General features: G+C 37.3%; 1 protein-coding gene across 6 annotated transcripts in view; it reads left to right on the plus strand.

Moving 5' to 3' along the window:
• The window catches only part of USP6NL (USP6 N-terminal like), a 183,693-nt gene that overhangs the window by 81,396 nt on the left and 83,831 nt on the right, over positions 1-18,466 (plus strand). The window contains exon 3 of one of the 6 annotated variants that reach the window (XM_049885066.1): positions 11,031-11,203. The exons of the other annotated variants lie outside the window; for them this stretch is intronic. The gene's annotated coding sequence lies outside the window, so the exon portion shown is untranslated. The remainder of the gene's footprint in view (positions 1-11,030; positions 11,204-18,466) is intronic. 6 annotated transcript variants of the gene reach the window in all.

Consider the following 18,466-nt stretch of genomic DNA (forward strand, 5'->3'; position numbering starts at 1 on the left):
TTGTAGAATTCTTCTCAAATCCTCTAGTCCTGTGGCCCATATGAAGTGACCATTGGGCTTTTTGTCTTTACATACAAGGGATATAAAAAAATCTAGATCCTCAGTCGGCAGGTACTTCTGTAATTGAGAGCCAGACTGATAGACTGAAAAGTATTGAATATCATTAATAGCTTGTTAGAGAGAGGTCTAAAGACTCTCCCTGACCTCTTCCTACATTAAAGTTTCCCACCATGACTGTAAATTTCTGTTTCTTCATTTTAATTCTGCCAGTTCTTCCTTACAGGTTGATCTTTTTATTCCTATGAAATGTTCCTTTTTATCTCTAGTAATGATATTTACCTGAGCCTATTTTATCTGATAAGGAGCCCTGGTGGCACAATGTTTAAACACTCAGCTGCTAACTGGACGGTTGGCAGTTTGAACTCACCCATCTGCTCTTCAGGAGAAAGACCTGGCGATCTGTTTCTGTAAAGAATGAATGTCCAGAAAATCCTACAGGGCAATTTTACTCTGTCGCATGGGGTTGCTATGAGTTGAAAATCAACTCGATAGCACCTAACAACAACAGCTTTGATTGATATTAGTTCAATGATACCAGCTTTCTTTAGATTTACATTTGCATGGAATATCTTTTCCCATTCTCTTATTTCCACTCTTTCTGTGTGTATACTGATATTTAAAATGTGTTTCATCCAATTAGCATATGTCTGTTATTTTAAATTTAATTTGATTATTTTTGTTTTTTAATTGGATCTTTTAGTCTATTTACATTTGTTACTGTCGTATTTGAGTTTAAATCTGACTCTGTTTTCTGTCTTCCCACCTGTTTTAATTTCTTTCTGTCATTTCTTGCTGTCTTCTAGATTCAAATTTTTTTTTTAATTTCCATTCTTACACCTATTAGTTTGTTAGTTATAAAGTCTTCTGTTATTCTTTTATTAGAATTATGCTACATTACATTATCTTGAATTATTAGAATATATAATAAATTAGTACTTTACCCATTTCCCAGAAAATCTAAGAACATTAAAGTACTTTAACTCCATTTATTGCCCTCATGTCTTTAGGGTTATTGTTGCTGTATATTTTAATTGTGCATATATTTTAAACCCCAGATATTTATTTTCCATATATTTACCCTTTTTATTGTTCTTTGTTCCTTTCTTCATGTCTGTTCTTTCATCAGGGATCATGTTCTTCTGCTTGAAAAACTCCCGTTAGTATTTTAATGTGGGTATCCTCTCAATTTTTGGTTGTCTGGACGGGTCTTTATTTTTGCATTCAGTTTTGAAGGATGTATTCAAAATTTCTTAATATTCTAATTTGCTGCTTATTTCAGCACTTGAAAGATGTTATTTCATTGTCATCTGGCTGCCATAGTTTCTGTTTATAAATTAGTTGTCAGTCTTATTACTGCTGCTTTGAAGATTTTATATCTTTTTTCCTCTGGCTGCTTTTATTATTTCTCTCCTTTGTCTTTTATTTTCAGAAGTTTTACTCTGATGTGTTCAGGCATATTTTTCTTTGTATTTATGCTGCTTGGGATTTGTTGTGTGTTTTGAATCTCTGAGTTATTTGTCAGTTTTGGAAAATTTTTGCCTATTAACTAGCTCTTCTGAAACTGCTTCTGCATCCTTGTGTTTATTCTCCCTTTCTGGGACTCAAATTACATGTATTTCAGAGACCTTTACCCTATGTCTCATATATCTCCTATGCTCTTTTATGTGTTTTCCAATCTTTTCTTCCTTCTTGTTTCACTCTGAATATTTTCTACTGACTTGTTTTCTAGATCTTTTCTTTAATTCTCTCTTCAGCTCTGTCTAATCTGCTGTTTTTAATTTCAATAATTATGTTTTCAAGGTCTGGAATTTTCTTATGATTCTTAACAATGGCAACAACAACAAAAAGATTCCTGTTCTTTGGTGAAATTCTCCATCTTTTCACAGTTTCTTACAGATATTCACCCGAGTGAATAGTTTCATGGGCAAGTTATCTGTTATTTCTGACATACTTGTCCTAATGCCGTCTCTTTAACTCCTGCCTAAGAAAACATAAGAATGTAAACTAGTGACAGAAACGTTATTATAAAGACTTGAATTTATTCTAGTTTCTGTAAAAAGTGTTATTTTAGTGGCAAATTACATATAACATACCTGCCAAATGATCCCAATAGACTGCACTTGGACATTGTTTTACACTGTTCTGAAACAACATTTTCTCAGTGTTCAACAAATATTACAATTTCATGGTCAAAATGTGGTTGTGTAGTAGTGGAGGAAATGGAAAAATTAAGGGATAATTGAAAAGAATATTAAGAAATTAGTGATAAATTTCATATAGAGGGGTGAAGGAAAAAGAAAATACTAAAAATGACTCTCTGGTTTTGAACTTAAGGTCTGGGTGGTGATGCTCTTTGGAGAAACAGGCAAATTAGGAAGGGGTTCCTTGCAAGGAAATAAATGTTTCGTTAGGTAAAGTTAAGAATGTAATTGGCATGTTTCCTGTTGGTATGTATGAACCCTCTGCATAATATGAATTGTGCTACATCAGTATAAAATATTTTCCTTATCTTATTCCCATGATAGAGGATCATACATAACTTCAGCAAAGCTTTGGTTGCAATAAGTTGTGCTCCTGAATAGTCTATATCCTTAGACAGCATATCAAGGACTAATCTTAAAATCACTTATGATTTTTATGCATGTGGCAAAACTATGGTCACATTGAAAATAGGAATTCAGTATAAAGCAGCGTTATTTCCTTATTTTGAAAAGGGTTATAATTAACATATTAAGACTTATGATATTATCTGTTCACATTTTCGAGGTATACACTTAAGAATGAATCACTATCCTGACTCACTTGTTTAAGTTCACTGTCATTCAAAAGCTCTTTCATTCTATGTTTTCTTTTTCTTGTTTTTATTTCCTTCAGTAGATGGAATTATTGTAGTAGATCGCACCTTGCTGAATACAAATTTTTTTTCTTAATTAGTATTTTTTTTTAGTGTGTACTAGCCACATCTCCGCAGCTCTGGTGGCACAGTGGTTAAGAGCTATGGCTGCTAACCACAAGGTCAGCAGTTCGAATCCACCAGCCACTCCTTGGAAACCCTATGAGGCAGCTCTACTCTGTCCTTTAGGGTCGCTATGAGTTGGCATCGACAGCAATGGGTTTGGTTTTTCTTTCTTTTTTTTTGGTAGCCACTCCTCTAGGCGCATTCAAAGCTTTTCTGTATGGCGGCTAAGCACTTTGCTGTTTAGTCTTGGCAGAGCTGTACTATAGCAAGAGTAATGTGTAAGAGTAGTGAGAGAACAGGCTCTTGTTAAAAGGATGAATGTATGAATACAATATTATTTACTTTAATGAAAATACACGTCTCTTGATTAGGAATGTGCTTTAAATTTAATAGTAACCAATTAAAGCCTATTGTAAAAAATACCATCAGGGTTAGTAAATATCTCTGCTTAACAGAATAAAGGAGCTGACCCAATTATGTCAAGCAATATTTGATCAAGCAAAATTTTAAAGAAGGGAAATAATCTGAGTAGTCCTTAAAGTTTATGACAGGACATGACCAATAACTTAAGACTAGGTTGATAAACCTAAATAATGCATTCTAGAAACTCAGTGAGTTTTGCTACACCATGTATAAACATTAATACATAATCAAGTACACAGACTTCGAAGTCAGAGGCCTGGATTTTATTCATGGTACCACCACTTTCTAGCTATGTAAACTCTGGTCAACTTAGCTTAACCTCTCTTAAGTCTCAGATTCTCATCTTTACAATGGTATCTGTTTCACTGAGGTTGTGATAAAGATTAAATTTAGATTATTCTTGTTCATTCATTTCATCATTCCATAAATTTATTGAGAAGTTGTTATGTGTTGGACACTGTACTAGGCACTGATTTACAGTGGTAAGTAAAATGGACATAGACTGATCTGTGAGTACAGTAAACAGAAAATAAACAAGAAACAAAGGGTCTAGAAATCGTGATACATTCTGTGAAGAAAACAACACAGGAAAGCTGTCCCAGATGAGATGGCTCTTAGGTTGAAATGGGAAGACTGGTAGGAGCCAGCCATGCAAAGAGTGAAAAGAATTTCAGATAGAGGGAATAGAATGTTGGATAGCCCTGAGGCAGAAAAAAACAAAGCAATAAAAAACCAAGATGAGTTTAGGAACTAAAATAGGGACCTCCTGCTAGAGTCCCAGTGGCACAGTGGTTAAGAACTCTGCTAACCAAAAAGGTTGGCAGTTCGAATCCACCAGTTCCTCCTTGCAAACCCAATGAGGCAGTTCTACTCTGTCCTATAGGGTTGCTATAAGTCGAAATCTACTTGACGGCAATGAGTTTTGAGTTGTAGTGTTGCACGCAAATGGTGAAGTAGCATAAATGTCTATTCACGATTTATGTGGTGCTTGGTACGTAATTAGTGTTAGTTGTTATCACTGTTATGTTATTAAAAAAAAAAAACCCAGTATCGTCGAGTCAATTCCGACTCATAGCGACCCTGTAGGACAGAATAGAACTGCCCCATAGAGTTTCCAAGGAGCGCCTGGCGGATTTGAACTGCCGACCCTTGGGTTAGCAGCTGTAGCACTTAACCACTGTGCCCCCAGGGTTTCTTGTTATGTTACAGTGATCACTTAATTTAGAGGTCATTTTATGGGTATACCTTAAAACTGTGAAGGAAGCGAATAGCTTCCAAAATAAATGCTAGTAAGTCAATGCAGTGGAACTCATGTGTATTGTTTGGAGAGGCCCTGATGCCCTCATTCACAGCTCGTTGATTGTTATTTTTCATACCGTTCACAAAAGCTTAGTTCTCTGATTTAGATGTGGCAAATTAGGGCATAAATTTAGAGATTATCTGAAACCAGTAGGAAGCTTCAGTGTAATAAAAATAAAATTGAAAATGATCAATGATTGTTAGGAATGTGAGGTGATGTCTTTTTTTTCCCAGATTTGTAGAGATTTAATTTACATACAATAAAAAGCATTAATTTTAAGGATACAGTTTGGTGAATTTTGGTGATTGTATATAGTCACGTAACCACCACCACAAGTGTGATGTAGAAAAGTTCCATCACCCCCCAAATTTTTGTTTTCTTGTGTCATTTTGTCTTGACCAACAGCCTCAGGGAACTATTCATATGCTTTCTGTAACTATGATTTTGTGTTTTCTAGAATTTTATATAATTAGAATCATACAGTATGAGGTCTTTTGTGTTTGACTTCTTCCTATATATCCATAGTTTTTCTTTTTTACTGTTGAGTAGTGCTATGGATTGAATTGTGTACCCCCCCCACCCCCGAAATATGTGTTGTAAACCCTAACCTGTATACCTGTGGTTGGAGCTCTGGTAGCTCAGTGGTTAAGAGCTCAGCTGCTAACCAAAAAGTTGGCAGTTCAATCTACCAGGCACTTCTTGGAAATCCTATGGGGGAGCTCTATACTGTCCTGTAGGGTCACTGTGAGTTGGAATTGACTTGATGGCAATGGGTTATAGTTCCATTTGTGAATGGGCTTTCTTTGTTATGTTAATGAGATAGTATAGGGTGTGTCTTAAGTCAATCTCTTTTGAGATATAAAAGAGCAGATTAGCAGACACTTGGGGATAGACAGATACCTTGCCACATGAAGATCATTTTGATCCATAAGGAATAGAAGCTGAAAAGAGACAAAGGCCTTTCCGTAGAGCCAACAGAGAGAGAGAAGAAAGCCTTCACATAGAGCTGGCATCCCAAATTAGACTTCTAGCCTCCTAAACTGTGAGTAAATAAATTTCTGTTTGTTGAAGCTACCCACTTCTGGTATTTCTTTTATAGCAGCACTGGGTAACCAAGACAGGTAGTATTCCAAAATATGGATATGCCACAATTTGCTTATCCATTTATCAGTTAATGGACATTTGGGTTGTTTTCAGTTTTTGTCTATTATGAATAATGTTGGTATGAACATTTATGTAAAAATCTTTTTATGGATATATATTATTTTCATTTCTCTTTGCTAAATACGTAGGAGTGAGATTGCTGGGTAATATAGCAATGTATAGGAGTCCCTGGGTTAAGTTTAAATGGTTGAGTGCTTGGCTACTAACCGAAAGGTTAGCACTTTGAACCCACCCAGGAGTGCTTTGGAAGAAAGGCCTGGCAATCTGCTTCTGAGAGGTCACAGCCATGAAAACCCTACACAGTGTAGCTATACTGTGAAACACATGGGGTTGTGGTGAGTTGGAATCAACTCGAAAGCAACTGGTTTGGTTTTGGTTTTGGTTTTATGATAATGTGTATGCTTAACTTTATAAGATACTTCTTTTTTAATGTGCCTGTACCATTTTGTACCATTTTGTATTCTCACTAGCAATGTATGACATTTCCAGTTGCTTCACATCTTCACCAGTGCTTGCTTTTGTCAATCTTTTTACTTTAGCCGTAGTGGGTATATAGTAGTATCTCAATATGGTTTCAATTTACATTTCCCTGAAGACTAGTGATGTTGAGTATCTTTTTATGTTTTTTGGCCCTTTGCATATCTTCTTTTGTAAAGTGTCTGTTCAGATCTTTTGCCCATTAAAAAAAAAAAAATGGGTTGTTTGCTTTTTTATTATTGAATTGTAAGAGTTCATTATGTATTCTGGAAACAAATCTTTTGTCAGATATGTGTTTTATAGATATTTTTTCCCAGTTTTGGCTTATCTTTTTCCTTTTTTTAACTATATCTCATGAAGAGCCAGAGTTTTTAATTTTGATGAAATCTCTTTTATGATTTTTTTCTTTTATTGTTTTTGGTTATTTTAGTTAAGAAACCTTTGCCTAAGCCAATGTCACAAAGATTTTCTCCTCAAAGTTTAATAGTTGTAGTTCTTACATATAGGTCAATGATTAATATCAAGTTAATTTTTGTGTATTATGTGAGATAAGCATCAAGGTTTATTTTTTCCAAATAGATGTCTAGTTATTCCAGCACCTTTTATAGGAAAGACTTTGTTTTTTCCCATTGAATTATCTTGGTGCTTTTGAGGCTATGAGATTTAGCTATCATTTGTAACCATCTACTTTCACAAGAATTTAAGCCTGACAACAGTGTTTATTCCTATATAAATAAATCCATCTTGTAGTTTTTAATGGTAAGTATATGTTTTAGAAGGCTATGGGAAAATGAAGGGAACTGCTTTTTCAGGGCTGATTCTAACAGAATGTGTTTGTTGGTAAGGTAGAAGTGATGGCAACTTCTTTGAATAGTAAAGTCTTTTATTAGACTTTTATAAGACTTATAAACTAGAAGAAGTAGTTGAGGGCTAAGTGATAGGTTATGTAAGAGATTTTATAATTTCTTGGTAGACCATTGTGATAGTTAAGATGGTGTGTCAACTTGGCTGGGCCATAATTTTCAGTGTTTATATGTGATCGCTCCCATGATTGAATCTGCTGTGAATAGCCAATCAGTTGAAAGGGAGTTTCCTTGGAGGTGTGGCCTGCATCTGAATATAAGCAGACATTTGGCTTTTTTGCTCACTCGTGTGGCTGCCTCCCGTTCATCTGACCTCCAGTCCTTGGGACTTCAGCTCTCAGCTTATCTGCAGATCTTGGGATTCATTGAGCTTCACAGCCTTGAAGTGGGAACCCTGCTCTCGGACCTGCTGATCTTGGTTTCACCAGCCTCTGAGGCTGCGTTAATCGAGAGAAGTTTCTATCCTGATCCACGGACTTGGGACATTCTAGCCTCTACGATCGCATGAGCCGTTTCCTTGATATAAATCTATCTCTATGTATAAATTTATGGAAACCCTGGTGGCGTAGTGGTTAAGAGCTACGGCTGCTAACTGAAAAGTCAGTAGTTCAAATCCACCAGGTACTCCTTGGAAACCCTGTGGGGCAGTTCTACTCTGTCCTGTAGGGTCGCTGTGAGCCGGAATCAACTCGATGGCAATAGGTTTTGATTATATATGTTTATATGCTTTACTGCTTTTGCTTCTCTAGAGAGCCCAGCCTAAGAAAACTATATTTAAATTAACTTGATGTTATTTGGAACAAAGGTTGTTGCCGGTGCATCCTAGGGTCTTAGTTTATTCAAAGTTTTTCAATGGCTAGGATGAAAATTTAGTTATTATCATTGGATTTATGAAGGAATGGGGAGGGTACAAAGCTGATATAGATAGCTAAAGTAAAGCTTTGCAATTAAAATTTAGAAAGATCTTTACAGGCTAATATAATGGACCAAGATGAAAAAAAGATTTAATTTAAATGATAAAATGTCAAGCTGTACACTTAAATTGCTATAGCCTGGGGCAGATTACCTGGTAAGCAAGGGTTATTTGTGCTTACTTCCTAATCTATAGTGACCAGTTTCAGATCAACAACGTGGTGAAACCCTTGTGAAATTGGTCACTACAGATTAGTAAGCACAAGTAAGCCTCTGCTTACCTTTTTTACTGGGTGTTATGGACTGAATTGTGTCTTCCAAAAATGTATGTCAACTTGTCTGATCATGATTCCCAGTATTGTGTGGTTGTCCGCCATTTTGTGATTTGATGTAATTTTCCTATGTGTTGTAAATCCTAACCTCTATGATGTTAATAGGTCGCTATGAGTTGGAATTGACTGCACTGAGTTTGGTTTTTTTTTTGTTTATGCTGTTAATGAGGCAGGATTAGAGTAGTTATGTTAATAAAGCAGGACTCATCTATAGGATTAGGATGTATCTTGTGTCAGTCTCTTTTGAGATATAAAAGAGAGAATTGACAGAGAGGCGAGAGGGACCTCATTACCACCAAGCAAGAAGAGCCAGGAGCAAAGTATGTCTTTAGGACCTGGGGTCCCTGCACTGAGAAGCTTCTAGACCGGGAGAAGATTGATGACAAGGACCTTCCCCCAGAGCTGACAGAGAGAGAAAGCCTTCGCCTGGACCTAGCGCCCTGAATTCGGACTTCTAGTCTCCTAGCCTGTGAGAGAATAAATTTCTGTTTGTTAAAGCCATCCACTTGTAGTATTTCTGTTGTAGCAGCACTAGATAATGAAGACAGTGGGTAATCTGTCCCTGTCAGGGATTATAAATTTGAAAAGAGTCTTTGATTCTGTAGGAAGGTGCTGTGGGGTTGGGAGAGAGACGATGCCAACCATAACTAGAAGCAGAATCTTTGATGTGGTAAAAATGTGAAATTGTTCACTATAGATGATCTGGTAAGCAAGGTGAGCACTGTGCTTACCTTGCCTGTGGATAATTCACCCCTGGAGATAGCTCTTAAGAGAGGATTAAGAGATTTTTATTAAGTATATGCTAGGTAAGAGTCCATTAGGTTGACCAGCCAGCCAGAAAAAAAAAAAAAGTGAACTTTTGGTTGCAGATCGTGGGAGGTCGTAGTGCTGCTCAGCTGCTATTCTCCTCACTGATCACACCTTTTTTGGGGTGTTGAATTTTGGGTGTCAGATTTCAAAGGGGACTTTAATAAAATGTCATGTGTTGAGCAGTGTGGATATGTCAAAAGGTTTGTATTTATAGGCCTGTCATGTGGAAAAGCTTAATTTTGTTTAGAACTAAAGTGAAGATGTTTTTAATAATAGGGCATTTCAGAATGAATGGGCTGACTTGTAACCTTGTGAGATTTTTTTTTTAATCTCTGTAAGCATTAAAGGAGAAACTGAGTGGCCACTTATTAAGAGATGTTATAAAAGAGGCTTCATCATTTGTGGGAGGTTGACTTAGATAAATTTTAAGTTTGTTTTCCAGTTCTTTTAGCCTATTTTTAATTTTAAGTTTTGCTTAGATAACTTCGCAGTCAATTTTATCAATCTTGTCCTTAATACTTTACTACTAATAAAAAACCTGTACGTATATAGCACTTAAAAATTTTAAAATGCTTTTATGAGCTTGGTTAAATTTGAGCTTTCCAAGAATTCTGCGAGTTGCTCAGGAAGTATTTTATAATTATTAGGCAGCTATTAGAGTTTGGGTTTTGGATTCAGACTGTATGGCTTCAAATCCCATCTTCCACCTGCTGTGAGACCTTTGGAAAATTTCCAGCACCCTCCTTGCCTCATCTATAATTTGGTGATAATGATAGTGCCTACACCACGGGGTTGTTTTCAGTTTACATATGATAATATGCTTTAAGTATATGCTTGTTGTTGATGTTAGGTGCCGTCATTGCCTCATCTTCCAACTCATGGTGATCCCATGTGTTGCAGAGTAGAACCTCTCCACCAAGTTTTCATGGGTGTAATCTCTACAGAAACAGTTTGTTAGGCCTTTCTTTCTTGGAGCCGCTGGGTGGGTTCGAACCGCCAACCTTTAGGTTAGCAGCCAATCACAAACTGTTTGTGCCATCTAGGCTCCAAATATTTGCTTAAAACCAAAAAAAAAAAAAAAAAACCCACTGCCGTTGAGTTGATTCGGACACATAGCGACCCTATAGGACAGAGTAGAACTGGCCCGTAGGGTTTCCAAGGAGCAGCTGATGAATTGGAACTGCTGATCTTTTGATTAGCAGCTGTAGCTCTTAACCACTGCGCCACCAGGGCCAGTATATGCTTAGAACATTGTAATATGCTTAGAACAGTACCTCACACATGGTAGACATTAAGTAAGTGTTAGCTAATGCTCTGGTTGTTATCATTATCTCTTTTATAGATTAGACTGAAGCTCGTATATGTTGTGGCTTGCCCAAGTTGATATCCATGTTCAGTGGCAAAGCAGTTATAAGAATTCTGTTTAGTTGGACAAAAACAAAATCAGAAATGGAGTGAATTTATGGTTATATGGTCTAATTTTTTGAAACAATATTGTGTTATTAAATGAACCAGTTAGACTGTTGCGAAACTATTGACTGTAGATTTTGGGAAAGCTAGCGTTTGCATGTGTTTACAAATATACACACATTCCAGACATAATTCAGTAGGAAAGCCCTTGGTAAATCATATTAAAAGTAAAGATAACCACATTTTCCAAAAGATTCATGGTGCTTGATAGCGTTTAAAAGGAAGTAGGCAATTAACTTTAGTTTCTGTTGGCATTCCAGCACACTTGCCAAGAAAATTGAGCTCCTGATTTCTAGACGTGCTTAGATTTCTGGAGGAACGTAAGTCACAAATTGAAGACATCTCCTAGAAGAAAAAAAGAAAAATCCAAATTTGCTCTCATTTATAATATTGAAATAAGGAAAGATCTCACTGAGAGGAATTTTGTCTTCAGGTAATCACCTCCTGTAATTAAATCATTAAATGCACTGTAGTTTGCTAGTCATGTTAGAAACAGTTTGCATTGTGCAATAATATAGGTGTCCCCTGAAGACTGTGGGAGGTGCTTTAAGAAGGGTTGCCTTCTCATTGCTGGTGATGTGCTGTGTTGTCCATGTCTCTTATAGCAAGGATTCTTTTATTTCTCCACAAGATTGTAAGCATATTGAAGGCAGGAATCATATCTTAATAATCTTTATGTTTATTACTTACAGAGAGCCTTGCACATAGTGAGTTTGTGAAATTGTCGTGGTTTTATTGGAAATCAAAGGACCCATCAGAATGGCTATGTTAAAAGTAACTTGTCATTAACGATAACAGGAATGTAATCCGTTTGTCAGCAATTTCATTAAAGTGTTTGTGTATATTAAGTCATTGCCAACCTTGGAAGCTGTGTTCTTTAAAAAAGGATTGTGATTGGCAAGACTACAGTTGGCAAGATTAGTATCATATGGAAAATGAGATTAAAGGAACAAATACTCTCTAAAAAGCTTTAAAGGCTTTTTGAAAAGCAAAATAAATCAAAGCCCTAGAAGGCATTTATTTCAAAACAATCCAGATTCGTTAGCATTAAAAATCTCATCTGGTAGGTAAATTGATCAGGGAAGTTGTAGTGTGATCTGTTGAGGCAGATTCTTCTGCAAGTTTTGTTATTTGGCTTTTACTTACTTGGAAAGTATTAGAATCAGCCCTTATTGACATAAAATGCAATGACTTTAGCATTTATACTATCCTTTTTTGTGTTTAGTTTTTGCAGTGCTCAGCAAAATGTTGACCCTTTCACAAATTGCTGCAGTGCTTGAGGATATGTTGTTCTGGGCCTGGTCTTCTATTCCCATCTCAAGAAGGTGGAACATGGATGCTTAACTCTCCTCTTTCTACACCAGCACATCCCCATGCCTGCATGGCCTGCTAGAGGGAAAGCATTAATTGGTTTTCTTTTGGTCACAGGAGAGAAGAGGCACTGATGCACTTGGTTGTAGCTTCCATCTCTTTGAATTTATATTCTGCCTTTCTTTCTCTCAGAGCAGTAAAGAGAGCTGGAGGGTGGTGGCATTCTATCAGAAAAAGCTCAGGTGGCCTCACACTTGACCCCTCTGATGCTTCAGATCACTGAAGGCTAAAACACGGGCATGATAGAGAAGGAAATGTTTGCTGGCGTGTATGCAGCTATGTTAGAGTAGTATTAAATCTTCAACCTTTTCCTGAGGAAGGATTTGTCTGCTAACTTCAGTTGTCTCAAAAATTGTTAAAAATTCTGTTTTTCTATTTTGAGAAGGTAGTGCATATACATAGTAAACACCAAAGCAAACCCATTGCCATGGAGTCGATTCTGACTCATAGTGACCCTGTAGTAGGATGGAGTAGAACTGCCTCATAGGGTTTCTAAGGCTGTAATCTTTATGGCAGCAGACTGCCACATCTTTCTTCCATGGAGCAGCTGGTGTGTTCCAACCGCCAACTTTTCGCTAGCAGCTGAACGCTTAACCACTCACTACACTACCAGGGCTCCTTGTTCACTCAGCCACCCAATTTTAATTTCCTCCAGGACAACCACTCTTAGCTTCTTATGTATATATGCACACCCCTAACACTCAACACTGTACTATATACATAGTACTCTGAACCTTGCTCTTTTTTTTTTTTTTTACTTATAACACTGTATCTTGGGGGTGAATCCAAATCAGTGCATAGAATTTTGTTTCTTGGCTTTTTAATAACAGAATTGATGGACATTTATAGTGTTTACAATCTCTTTTGCTGCATTGTGAAGTTGGTTGTGCTTATTTACTTATAGAAGAAGAATTTACATTATTGTTATAAATACATTCTGTAATTTCAGGTCGTTCATGAGTTGGAGACAGTGCTTTCTAAGAAGTATTTCTCACAATGAGAGTTGTGGCAGGTCTTTTTTGTAAAACATGTTTTATAGTCAATCTCCTTGGAGTGTGGTGTTATTTTATGTGGAAATTGGCATAACTCAACAAGCGCAGCATTCTGGAAGGGGCTTTTTTCTCCGTTTAATGTTTCCTTAGAAGAATTTTACTGTTTCACTGCTGTGTAAAGATTCATTTAGAATCCAACTGAACCTTGTGTATAAATTGTTGGCCAGGTCATTGAGGGTAAAGTATGGGATGGGAATGGGATGTATAGGTTATTGCAAAGAAACTTAAATGTGCTTTTCAGGATTCCCAGACAAGATGTTACCCAGAGTCCAGGTGGCAGCCCTTTTTCCTCTCATGGACCAGTTGCAGTTAAGATTGTGGTTTCTTTTAAAATCCTGAATGTATGGTACAAATTTCTTTGGAAATCTGTATTATATTACTAGTATTTTTTTTTTTTTTTCATTTTTCTCAAATGTATTATATTCATTGTTTGGAAGATGATGAATATGATAGATTATATAGGTGTACTTTAATATTGAAGGAATATGTATTAGAGGTGATTAGAGCCACTTCACAGGAGAAAGAGGTAGGTGGCTGCTTCTGTAAAGATTAAAGCCTTGGAAACCTGATGGGGCAGTTCTGCTGTGTCCTACAGGGTCACTGTGAGTCAGAATTGACCCATCAGCAATGGGGGGGGGGGGTCCTTTGTAAATCTGCTTTTTCAGCAGAATTTGTGTCATTAAAAGTTGCTTATACTTGTTGTTATCTCAGTCATTCAGTTCTGATGAATACTTAGGTAATAATGGTACATTAGCAGTATCAGAACGGGTTAGTTTTGCTAAGTTTATTCAGCTTTATGACCTCAGACTAATTTGTTATCCCTAAACCCTTCACCCTTCCTTTTCTTATTTTCCTGCATACACTTAAGTTCTGCTCTGATGTTGATAGTTGCTGTCTAATCGGTGCTGACTCATGGTGACCTTATATATATAATAGAATGAAACGTTGCCTGGTCCTGTGTCATCTTCATGATTGTTGGTATGTTTGAGTCCATTGTGGTAGCTGTCGTGTCAAACCATCTCATTGTGGGTTTCCCTTACCTTCTCTACTAGTGATTGGTCTTTCTTGATGATGTGTCCAAAGTAAGTGAACCAAAGTTTTGGCATCCTTACTTCTAAGGAGCATTAAGGTTGTATTTCTTCTAAGACCGATTTGTTTGTTCTTCTGGCAGTCCACGGTATATTTTGTATTCCTTACCAACTTCTGCTCCAGTAGCGAATTATCAAGTTGTGGTAGGTAAGATATGAAAAAAAATAAGGTGAAGGAGAAATGATAAAAGTTTGAAGTCCTGTCTTTCTTACCCATTGTTATTCTTGAGATAGCTGCTACTGAAATCCCTATGCTATGGTATGCAAAGGCATCACTTTAAGGACTTAGGTGTGCCTGACTCAAGCCCTGCTATTTTCAGTTGCCTCAGATACATGTGAAAGCTGGACAATGAATAAGGAAGACCGAATAAGAATTGGTGCCTTTGAATTATGGTCTCAACGAAGAATATTGAATACACCATGGACTGCCAGAAAACTGAACAAATTTGTCTTAGAACAGGTACAGCCAGAATGTTCATTAGTAGTGAGGGTGGCAAGACTTCGTCTCACATACTTTGCACGTGTTATCAGAGGGGACCAGTCCCTGAAGAAGGACATCGTGCTTGGTAGAGTAGAGAGTCAGCGAAAAAGAGGAAGACCCTCAACAAGATGGATTGACACAGTGGCTGCAACAATAAAAAACAAAACAGAACAAAACCCATTGCCATCGAGTCGACTCCCACTTGTAGCGACCCTATAGGACAGAATAGAACAGCCCTATAGCGTTTCCAAGTAGTGCCTGCTGAATTTGAACTGCTGACCTTTTGGTTAGCAGCTCACTGAACTCTTAACCACTATGTCACCAGGGTTTCCAGTTTGCAGCAGTGGGGCTCAGCCATAACAGTGGTCACGAGGATGGTGCAGGACTGAACAGTGTTTTGTTGTGTTGTACATAGGGTCGTTTTGAGTTGGAACTGACTCAATGGCACCCAATAACAACAACATTGCTATGGACTCTACCTTTTTATTGTGATATCACTGCTTTCTCTTGTCCATAGGTGAGTTTCTCCCATTCTTTTAAAGCCCTATCAAGTGTTGCTTTGTGGCTAAAGCCTTTTTCTGACTATTTTTTTCCTATCAGCTTCCCTGTGGAATACATCTGTTAAAGAGCATTTGTCACATTATTTACAGTTGATTTCTAATATGTCAGACTTCCTCAGGAACCTCTATCTTTTTGAAAAGCTATGTTTTATCCATATTTGTATTCATGGTAGCTAAGCTCACTGGCAATAAATGGTGCTCCTTAATTTTTCAATTAACGAATTTTGGGAAGCCTAATCATTCTCATTTTTCTGAGGGAAAGTTGGTCTTTCTAGTCTTAATCTGATTTTCATTGATTTATGTGACGGGCTGCTAAGTATCCAAAGTAGAACTTTTAGGTATCCATAGAGATAGGGAAGAATTATTTTATGACTGTAGGGGACTTCCTTCAAAAATTGTTGTATAGGCTTTCATGTAAAACCTTATAAGAAAATTGGGAAGCAATGTTTGTTTTCCAGTCAGCACAGTATTTTTTTTTTTAATTGTGCTTTAGGTGAAAGTTTACTGCCTAATTTCTCATACAAAAATTTATACACATGTTATGTGTCATTAGTTGCAATCCTTATACTGTGACACCACACTCCCCCTTTCCACGGTGAGTTTCCTGTGTCCATCCAACCAGCTCCTGTCCCTTCCTGCCTTCTCATCCTGCCTCCGGACTGGAGCTGTTCCATTTGGTCTCGTGTGTCTGCTTAAACTAAGAAGCACACTCTTCATGAGTATTGTTTTATGTTTTATAGTCCAGTCTAATCTTCGTCTGAAGAGTGGGCTTCGGGAATGGTTTTACTTCTGGGTTAACAGAGCGTCCAGGGGCCACGGCTTCCTTCAGTCTCAGTCAGACCATCAAGTCTGGTCTTTTTAAGTGAATTTGAGTTCTGCTCCACACTTTTCTCCTGCCTCGTCAGGGACTCTCTGTTGTGTTCCCTGTCAGGGCAGTCATTGATGGTAGCTGGGCGTGACCTAGTTCTTCTGGTCTCAGGCTGATAGAGTCTCTGGTTTATGTGGACCTTTTGTCTCTTGGGCTAATATTTTCTTCGTGTCTTTGGTGTTCTTCATTCTCCCTTGCTCCAGGTGGGTTGGGACCAATTAATACATCGTAGATGGCTGCTCTCAAGCTTTCAAGACCCCAGACGCCACCCACCGAAGTGGAATGCAGGACATTTTCTTAATAAACTTTGTTATACTAACTGACCTAGATGTCCTGTGAAACCATGGTCCCCAGGCTCCGCCCGTGCTACTCTGTCCCTCAAAGTGTTTGATTGTGTTCAGGAAATGTCTTAGTTTTGCTTTAGTCCAGTTGTGCTGGCTTCCCCTGTAAGCACAATATTTTATTTAAAATATTTTATTAAAAAGCTTAAAATGCATTTGAAAAAACTTAAAATTTTTTTCTAACCATATGATGTCATGATAATTTAAGTTTGTTTTTATAGTTTTTAAAATATTTTATAATAAAAATAATACGTTATTGCTGATATTTTAGAAACAATACAGAAATATAAGGAAGAAAACAAAATGACCTGTATTTCCTCTCAGAATTATCCATTTGTTAACATTTTGTTGCATTTCATTCCAGTTTTTTTCTCTTCCATTTCCGTCTCCATTATACTCTCATAGCACATTGCACATAGTTCTCTTGAAGTGTTTATCACAATGCGTGTGGTTTTTAATCCTTCCCTTACTGAGTTGCAGCTCCTTAGGCTGCCTTGGGCAGGCTCCATGGTTTGTTGATTGCCTCCCTCTACAGGTTGGTCCTGAGCACAGGAGCTCCGGAGAAACACATGAATGACCAACAAAGTGCCAAAGATGAAGGGGATTTCTTGGTTCTAGAGAGTTTTTTATTGGAGAAATAGCAATATTAATTGCTGGCTTTTTTCTGACTCAGCTTGAAAATGCTTTTACTTATATTTTGGTATGTGTGTAAGTCAAGAGTTAAGAATTTGTGGGGATATCTGCTCTTCCTTTAAATTGTATTTGCACAAGCACTTGACAATTTAGTGTGATGAGATTTTAAGGCCACTGGAAGCCAGAGAACCCAATGTTACGAATTCAACAGAATTTTACATAGATTTGTTTCTAAGGAAAGAAATGTATAGACTATCAGAGATGAGACAACATGTAATAAGATCATCTACATACACTTTAAGAAGGCCTGGTAGTGCAGTGGGTAAGTGCACAGCTGCTAACTGAAAAGGTCAGAGGTTCGAACGCACTAGCCCCTCGAGGGCTGGAGAAAGATGTGGGAGTCTGCTTCTGTAACCATTTGTGGCCTTAGAAAACCCTATGGGGCAGTTCTCCTGTGTCCTATAGGGTTCCTCTGAGTCGGAATTGACTCAACAGCAATGGTACATACACTTTAACTGAATAGTTTGGAGGTTAGAGATGTGGCGTTGAGGTAAAAAAGCCGGGCTTTAAGTCCTGCTCTGCCATTTACTTCCCATATGAGCTGAATTGCTTAATCTCTTGCCATTTGCAAATTGAGGATAGAAATAGAACTGACATAGTGGTTTGTTATGAGGATTAACTGAAATTATGTGAGTTAAATGCCAGCGTGGTGCCTGGAGTGTAGTAAGCTCTCAACGAACAGGTTATAAAATAGCCATAAACAAGGAGTTATTACAAAGCAGTTCTTGTGTAATCTATTAAAATAATCATATTGCTGGAGAAGCAGCCAAGGTATAATTTTGAGTCTGTCAGCATCATAGGCGTGTTCAGTGAGTAAAATGACTCATATGTTTGTCTTGGTTCTAAGTATCTGTTGTTGTCAGTTTTGTCATTCAACCCTGCTCCCAAATGTGGGAATTACACTTATATTCAATAGCTGGTAATTATCTTGATCATCAGTAGCAATGGTATTTAAATGTGATTACATCATTTCATATCCTTTTTCTCTGTGAATCATCTTACACATAAATGTAGGAGTTACTAGTCTGATTTTTTGGAGTTCTGGGGAGTCAGGTGTGACACAATTTCTTCTTTTTGAGAAGACACATAAGACTGACAGGTGGAGATTGAAATGTCTCCTCTATTGGCTGATTGGAGGACGTGGCATTAGATCTGTGGTGAAAAAAGTTTATTAACCCATCTTGACTTACATAGGTTTACCCACTGAGTTACTTAGCACAGCTGGACAGCACCTGATAGGAA

This window comes from Elephas maximus, chromosome 4 (genome assembly GCF_024166365.1).
Source record: "Elephas maximus indicus isolate mEleMax1 chromosome 4, mEleMax1 primary haplotype, whole genome shotgun sequence".
NCBI lineage: Eukaryota > Metazoa > Chordata > Mammalia > Proboscidea > Elephantidae > Elephas > Elephas maximus.